The sequence below is a fragment of the Morone saxatilis genome, unplaced genomic scaffold, assembly GCF_004916995.1.
Source record: "Morone saxatilis isolate NCDOM2014 unplaced genomic scaffold, NCSU_SB_2.0 Contig6, whole genome shotgun sequence".
Lineage (NCBI taxonomy): Eukaryota > Metazoa > Chordata > Actinopteri > Moronidae > Morone > Morone saxatilis.
This window is the reverse complement of record NW_023340206.1, coordinates 6,238,012-6,245,667: the sequence shown is the minus strand read 5'-3', so window position 1 is coordinate 6,245,667 and position 7,656 is coordinate 6,238,012. Positions and strand designations below refer to the sequence as shown.

Genomic DNA, 7,656 nt, shown 5'->3' with positions numbered 1-7,656 from the left:
CTGCTGCTGCTGCTGCTTTGGGGACTCAACCTCTGGTCGGCCCCCCATTGTCCCACCCTGCGAATATCTATCGTTTCGCTGTTGTATCATGGAGTCAGCGTTAACAGAATAAGACGGGAATGATGTGAAATCGAAAGAACAATTGTATTAAAAAGGCACGGGGAAGTTGTTTGGGGGTCCGACACAAAATCAGTCAGGGTTTAGTTTGATCCAAGTGCCGCCATCCGAGAGTAAAACGTGTGTGAACCAAACAGACAAAGGGAGAGAGAGGAATAAGACTATTAGTTAAGCCTACGGTTTTCAGATCCATTATCAAGAACTTGATATAGTTTTTTAAAAATATAGTATTTATTACCTCAAAATAAAGCCTCTAACGGTAAATTCAAGCACTACCTTTTTTTATTTTATTTAGGAATTCATCAGATGCAAATTGATCAACTTTTATATTTTAAAATCAGTTTGAGGCAATGTTGTCGCAAAATATTCTACATAGAAAAAAAATGTCTTTAATGTCCAAGACTAATTTAGAGATAAGCTTATTTGTCCTGATACATTACCATGGCTCCATTCTCTGACATCAATGGTGTCCCCATATTTGTAGCTCCCTCTGGGCCAACGGCTCCTCCCCTTCCACTCATGCCCATCATTTGACCCTGGTTACCACTGGGCCCCGGAGAGGCCTGGTTATAGCCATCTACACGCAAAACAACGGAGCATTGGTTTGTCATTCGGTGGGTAACGCACCCAACACCCCGCAACAACAGCAGCTTAGGACAACTAATCTCATTGACTTCAAAGTAAAAGTTACCGTTGGCTTTTGGTCAGTAGCTTATATGATTATCTGTCTTCTGATGAGGATTAACATTTATGATTGGTACAACTTTTCTACTCATTTAAAAACCATCTTAAAAGTACACTTAAGAGTCTTTTATAAAACATTTATATAATCAACACCCTGTTCGTTCATTTATATAAATATGACACCAACACAACCAAAAGCCAACGTTAATTTTTAGGTGGTCAAAAGACACTTATAGTCGCATTTTACAGGTGGAATAGACAGACAGCAGATTGTTTAACAGAATCAGAGGTTCTCACTTTGACACAAACTTTGAGGTCAAGTGCCAACGTCCACGTGTTTTGTTAACTAAACCTTGGATTGCACATCACCTTACTCATGGAGCATACAGAGAACAACTTCATAAAGCAGTCAGACCTGCACAAACATCACATGTTCAATCGCAAGCAATCACAAACCCTTGACTACAGGATGTTCCACTATCTCACAGATCTACAAACTACAAAAAAAAAAAAATAACACTGTTAAAACCTATATTTGGACAATTGACTGCAACATCCTGACATGTTGCAACATGATAGATGAAAACCAAACACAGCACGGACAAGTGAGGTTTATGGTTTAAACCATAACTACGAATAGCTGAGTGGGAAAAACCATTCAGTCTATGACTTGTAATTCCGGGTCAGAGATAAAGGTCATTTCTGACTCAGACGATATCTCACACTTGACCTGACCTACAGACGTATCAACAATGGCTGCAAAAGCACCAACGCTGGGAGTTATAGCAGCCAGAAAAGTAGCTGCTTTCTGTTATTAGTCTGGTGTGATTACAATGTTAGCACCAGGACCGGAGGATATTTCCAGCTAATGTAGATAACTATCAGGCTTTTATTTGGAAATATACTGATATCAGCCTTACTTCTGCTCGACTTTATTCCCTCATAGATATTAGCAAATTAGGCACTGTGATGTAAACAATACAAAAATACTCCACCAACATGACTAGTACTAGTTGACTGATTGAATGAATGAAGGACTTAATCATCACACATTAACAGTGCTGTATAAACAAACAAAACCAAAATGCTATGTGCAATGGAAATAGAATTAGTGAATTCATCATATTGATTATGTAATCTTGTCTACTGATTACTGTCTACTGTCCTCTTCCTCTGCAAAGGTTTAATGGCTTCGGACTGGAGAATCAGCTCCACCTACTGTTTATCTCAATGCCTCGAACTCCTAATATTCCCTCAACAGTAGTGGGTGAAAACAGATTCATTCGCATTTCTTTTTCCGATTTACTTATTTGGTTAAATTTTGCACTGTATTTGGATGGAAACTTGACAATTGTCCAACATATAGTATATGTTCATTTACATGCTACACAAACACACAAGTATACATACTACTGCAGACTACTGCAGCCAAGATTAAAGTCTAAATAATTTAAACCACGTTCTCAAATAACTGACCCCTCTTCCAGACTAATATTTTAGGTGAATGGACGCTACTGTTTGTGCATCTAAATAAATAAATACAAAAGAAACACAGCACTTATGCTTAAAGAGATGATGTGCAATCATAGGTTATAATATCTAATATCTTCTGTATGGTGAAGAGCCACCATGAACCTTCAATAATCTGTCCCACATTATAGATTCAAACATCAGTCCCCAGCCCCTCATCCTGCACTCAGCAGATCAACATTTGCTTTGATGAGTACAACGTTTTCATTACTGATCAAAGTCAGCAGTGTTAGTCTCTTATTTTCTGCCATGATTCACCACATAAATATATACTGCAGCGCCTTTAGGATTCTTTTACAAAATGTTTTAAAAGATCATCTCAAAGCTAATAAATATGTTTAAACTGAACGGAAACGTAGCGCATTATCCAACCTTATTTTGAATCTGCATATAAATGAGGATGAGAGCTCAGGGACCAAATATTTCTTAAAACTATGAAACCTCACCCCAACAATAACAACCCCGCTCAGTACACGATATATTCTGTTAGTATAGACATTATGTTGTCATGTGGTGTATTATGTTTTTTTTCTCCTTTGCATTGCATCCCAAGTGAGTCCATTTTACACCAAGTGTTATTTCCAAAAATGTGAATACATCTTGTTGAGAAGAAGTCATTTGGGAAGAAAGACAAATTATGGTGTTAAATGACATAAAGGCAGTCATAATTCACGTTATCATCGTCACTTGATCTGGTTTTGTATCCACCAGTCTTTACACACAATCATGCCCGTACCTCCCATATTAATGGCTCCGCGAGGGCCCAGCTCACCCACTCTCATTTCCTGTTCTCTCTGAAAGAAGCGAAGAAGAGCCTTGAGATAAAAACTTAACTAAAGTACAAATCTTTAGCGACTAGCCTACGGTACAACACTCACACTGTAAAAGCATTGATTCTAAACCCACAGCTGAAGACAGCCGCATACATTGCCCACGGCTCTTTAGGAATCTAGTATCAATTTAAACTCTGGCAAGGCAGAAACATTTTCTATCTGAGCCTACATCAGATCAAATCGTCTGGAGGTGGGCAAGCAAATCTTAATAAAACAATAAGCCACATAAAATGGGCTTCAGGCTATTTTATTCACAAATGTATGTTTTTTTTAGAGTTAAAACATTTATCTTGTCAGCTTCTAGACTAAACACAAAGTAAAAGTTAAGTCAATAATCTTTACTACATTCACCCCATTCACACAAATGCCCTGACACACCAAGTCCACCTAAACAAAGACCTCACATCAACGTAGCTCAGCTGACCACCAGCATACAAGTATAACCTTCCCACCATGGCACTGTTCATCTATTTTGATGGTCTTGTTTTTGCACCGTTATTCCCAGGCCAAGGTCTTTACGTGTGAGGGAAGAAAAGCTGGACTACGTCTGATTCAAAGTGCTTATAAGATGATACGGACTATAGTTAATAAAGCTGCTGAATGACGACTGAGTTGGTGTGTCAAGGCCCAAACACAAAACGTGGAGATGCTTTATTGTCGTGTTCATTCATTAGGTAAACATTTCATTCACACAATCTTCTCTCTCTGTTTCACACATTATCTTGAAAATACACATAAATTAGATTAAACAATAATGGCTTTCACTGACCTGGATTGAGTCTGTTTTAGGATAAAATATTTTAATGAGAATGTCCAATGAAACTAAACAAGAATTAATCCAGATCATTGAAACCAACTGGACATGAAGGACCTAATAATATTCGTCATGAAACGTTAAGTCACTATAATGGGTCAATGTATTTTATCACTAATAAACCCTCTTATCACAAACAATAGTGATGAAATGCAGCTCTATGTGAAGGTAGAATTTATTAACATCAAGATCAGGTGTTATATAATATGTTGAATTACTTCAGATACTGTGATGCTCAACCTTTGTATACTTACCTGCAAAATCATCAATATGTTGCATTTATAATAAGAAAAGCTGTAAGTGAGATGAAACCCTACATCATTGTGGCACTAACATCAGTGGATGAAGCACTAGATGGCAGCAGATGGCATTTTATATATCACTCACAAACTACAGTAACACCACAAAGAGCCAGTCAGCATTCAATATAAAATGGTTATGAGACTCTTGCATCCCATAGTTTATTGTGACCATCAATGTGCTTTGTTTTTAAATTAAAGTGCTGTAGTAATATTTATAAAACAGTTTAAATTAACGTTAATTAAAATCATATTTTTCAAGTTGACAAAAGAAGCAAATGTAGAGTTCAGACTATTACTGTTAGGGAAGTAAAGTGTATTACTAGTACTCTTTAGTAAATATCAATCCACACCAACTGCATGACACAACAAACATACTCCTCCTTAAAATAGTGATAATTGTTGGTGTTATTTCATATTAGTCAACTAAGTGAAGAACTACTGATAGCTGGCGACCGTATGGACGGTGTGAAGTGGACGGATGGTCCTAGACGCAAGTGTGTGTGTGCTTGTGTTACGTGCATGTAAGGATGTAGACTCCAACGGGACCTCTAAACAGAGCAAAGGATTTGAAGAGAAAAGTTATAACATAGAAATCAACAACATATGACACTAACAGATATTTATACTGATGGTTAAGAACCTGGAATTCACTCAAACTTGATCAAATAAAAGTCTTTAAAGTCTATTTAATAGCTGATGCTCTTCTTCTTTTAACATTATACTTCTACTACTTTCTCATACATTAACCTCCATCTGCACTGACTGTTTCTATTCATATATCCAACTTCGTTCCTGTCGTTTATAATCAAAATTAACAGATAAAATGTGCCAATGCAACAGATCTACACTGGGACATTAGATTTGTGTTAACTATGGAAAATAAAGACAGATACAGACTCCTCAAACTTACAGGAAACAACTACAGCTGCTCTATAAAAAGGTGCACAGTTACGAACACTTACAGAACAGAGAGTCCCACGCCATGAATAACCTTCAGTAACAAAGTGCATAAAAGGTACTGTTCCACAGCTAATCGCTGATCTTTGATTATGAGCCTCATAAGCCTCACAGAGGTAATGTCTGATGTGGAGCCTATTGTGCTGAATTTCATTACACTGTATCAGACGGTGTGAAAACACTAAATGGGCTCATTGTGACGGGATGAGCATGTCGTCTGGAAAGACTTTAAAAGAAAAGGATCAAGAAGAGACAGTAAAGAAACAGTAAAAAAGTATTTCAGTTACAGATAATAGTAATAATATATTTCTAATAAATAAAAACTGTACAAGTGAAACAATACAGTGTTTGTGGTTAGTTGTGGGTGTTTGTCGTATCCCATGTGGAGTTTGACACAATGAACTTTAAGTATTAGAGCGATGCGTTACCATGGCAGCCTGACCACAACTATGAAAATACAGGAAAGTTATTACAAATACATCAAAAATACTGATTTTACAGGCATTATTTATAAAACTATGAGGAAACAGGAAATCCATGCAGAGCAGCACAGTTCAGTCGAGATGCTGCTCAAATGCAAACAACTGTTTTATTTAGAAAACTGAAGAAAGCTGATCAAAAACTAGGCTCTCTTTCAGCAGATCTTTATTGTGGCAACATACGCTTCCCAAGATTTGCCTCGATAAAAATAGCTTTAATCTCCCAGACCTGACTGAACCCATTCGGGCCAACGACTTCTGGGAAAAGTATCAAACTCAGCAGCTATTGTAATATGAAAGGCCGATACTTGAGGTAACTTACAGAAGATACTGGTGAAGTATGTACACTGTACAAGCAGCTGAGATCACTCTATGGTACATATATACTATGATACTGTTGGTATAACAAGCCAAATATGGTTAAAATGCTACATTATGTACATAAAATGAACTGCTGTTATGGTTGTGTATCCATTTGTAGAATAAATTAACACATTTTGGTTTCATTCTTGATTGTAGGTGTGTGTACGATACTATAATATGTACCAAAAGTACAAATGTCACTGGATAAGCTTTAATGTGTTGGACTGTATACAGTGAATATATTCCAGCTGTACTCACATTATCCAGGTAGTTTGGTTTGAAGCCGTCTGGGTGGCGTCTCAGGTTGTCCTGTTCTCTGTGTCTCATCATCTCCTCCTCTATCCTTCTCCGCTCCTCTTCATGCCTTCAGCCAGAGAGTAAAGAGAGAAAGAAGTCAAAAACAACTAACAAATAATAAATTAAACAAACATAACACCAAGCCTTTTATGACATTGATAACATGAGCTTAAAAATAACTGATTTGTGCTTAAGTCACTATAAACAGTAGGAATAATAACACTAAACAATACGTGTTCATTTGCTCAAGAGAGAAAACACACCTCATCTCTATCTGCTTTCGTCTCTGCAGCTCCTGGTTGCGGAGCTCCTCCAGCCTCCTCAGCTCCTCCTGACGTCTCATTAGATCTGGAAGACCAGAGGAAGACATGAGTATGGAGGAACCAGCAGACAGACGGATATATATAAGGAATAATAAATGAAAGCAGTATTACCTACAACTCACAGTGATCATTCTTTAAATCACATTGAACAAAACACCAAATCACTACATTTATTTACCTCAACAGGCCTTTTACTTCAGACAAGCTAAAACTGAATGGAGGTTTTATTTCCAATCAAGATTTTGATGTAAGAAAATAAACATCAAGTGTCACTGCTGATATTGAAAGCAGCTACAGGGCAGCTTATGGTAAGAGTTATAATTTTATAATTATTTCCCACCTGAGAACATGTGAGATACCTCATACAGTACTGAGAATAAAGCAGCACAAACAATCTTCTTCTCTACACAAGCAATAAGTTAAGCAGTCAACACACACACAAGCACACTACAACCACACACACACACACACATTAAAAGCCACAGCCCCTACCTTGTCTCATTAACATGAGCTGATGTTCATGTTTGGCTGACTCCAGCTCAGCCTCCAGTTTCTCTTTGGCCTCTTTAATGTTCTTGTCCACATGCTCTCTCTGCTGTTCAGTCCCATCGTCAGAAGAGACTTTCCAGCGCGGCGAGCAGTGATTCAGAGAGCAGACGTGCCCGCTTAGTGCCAAAAGTCTGGGCGCCATCCTTGCGGTCTCGTCCTGCCGGTATGGCAGGAAAAGACGATAAAACTAGACGTACCAGAACGGACCACTCCGGTGTTCCTCTAGCCCTATACTCGAAAATGCACAAAAAGCACTGTTTTGCATAACAAATCATGTTAACAACAACACTTACTTTATCAGGTGGACCCTTCTGGAAGTCTTACTGCAGTAGTCTTTTCGGCAGTCCGTCCCTCATCACTCTCAAAGTGCCTGCAAGGCCTCCACAATCGGCTGGACAAGGGTGTCGC

At 38.0% G+C, this 7,656-nt stretch overlaps 1 protein-coding gene across 1 annotated transcript in view; it reads right to left on the bottom strand.

The window, feature by feature from the left end:
• LOC118340191 (rho GTPase-activating protein 20-like) overlaps nt 1-6,443 on the bottom strand; it is a 32,718-nt gene extending 26,275 nt beyond the window's left edge. The window contains 1 exon segment of the mRNA XM_035678063.1: nt 6,338-6,443. The gene's annotated coding sequence lies outside the window, so the exon portion shown is untranslated.
• Nucleotides 6,444-7,656: the final 1,213 nt, after the last annotated feature.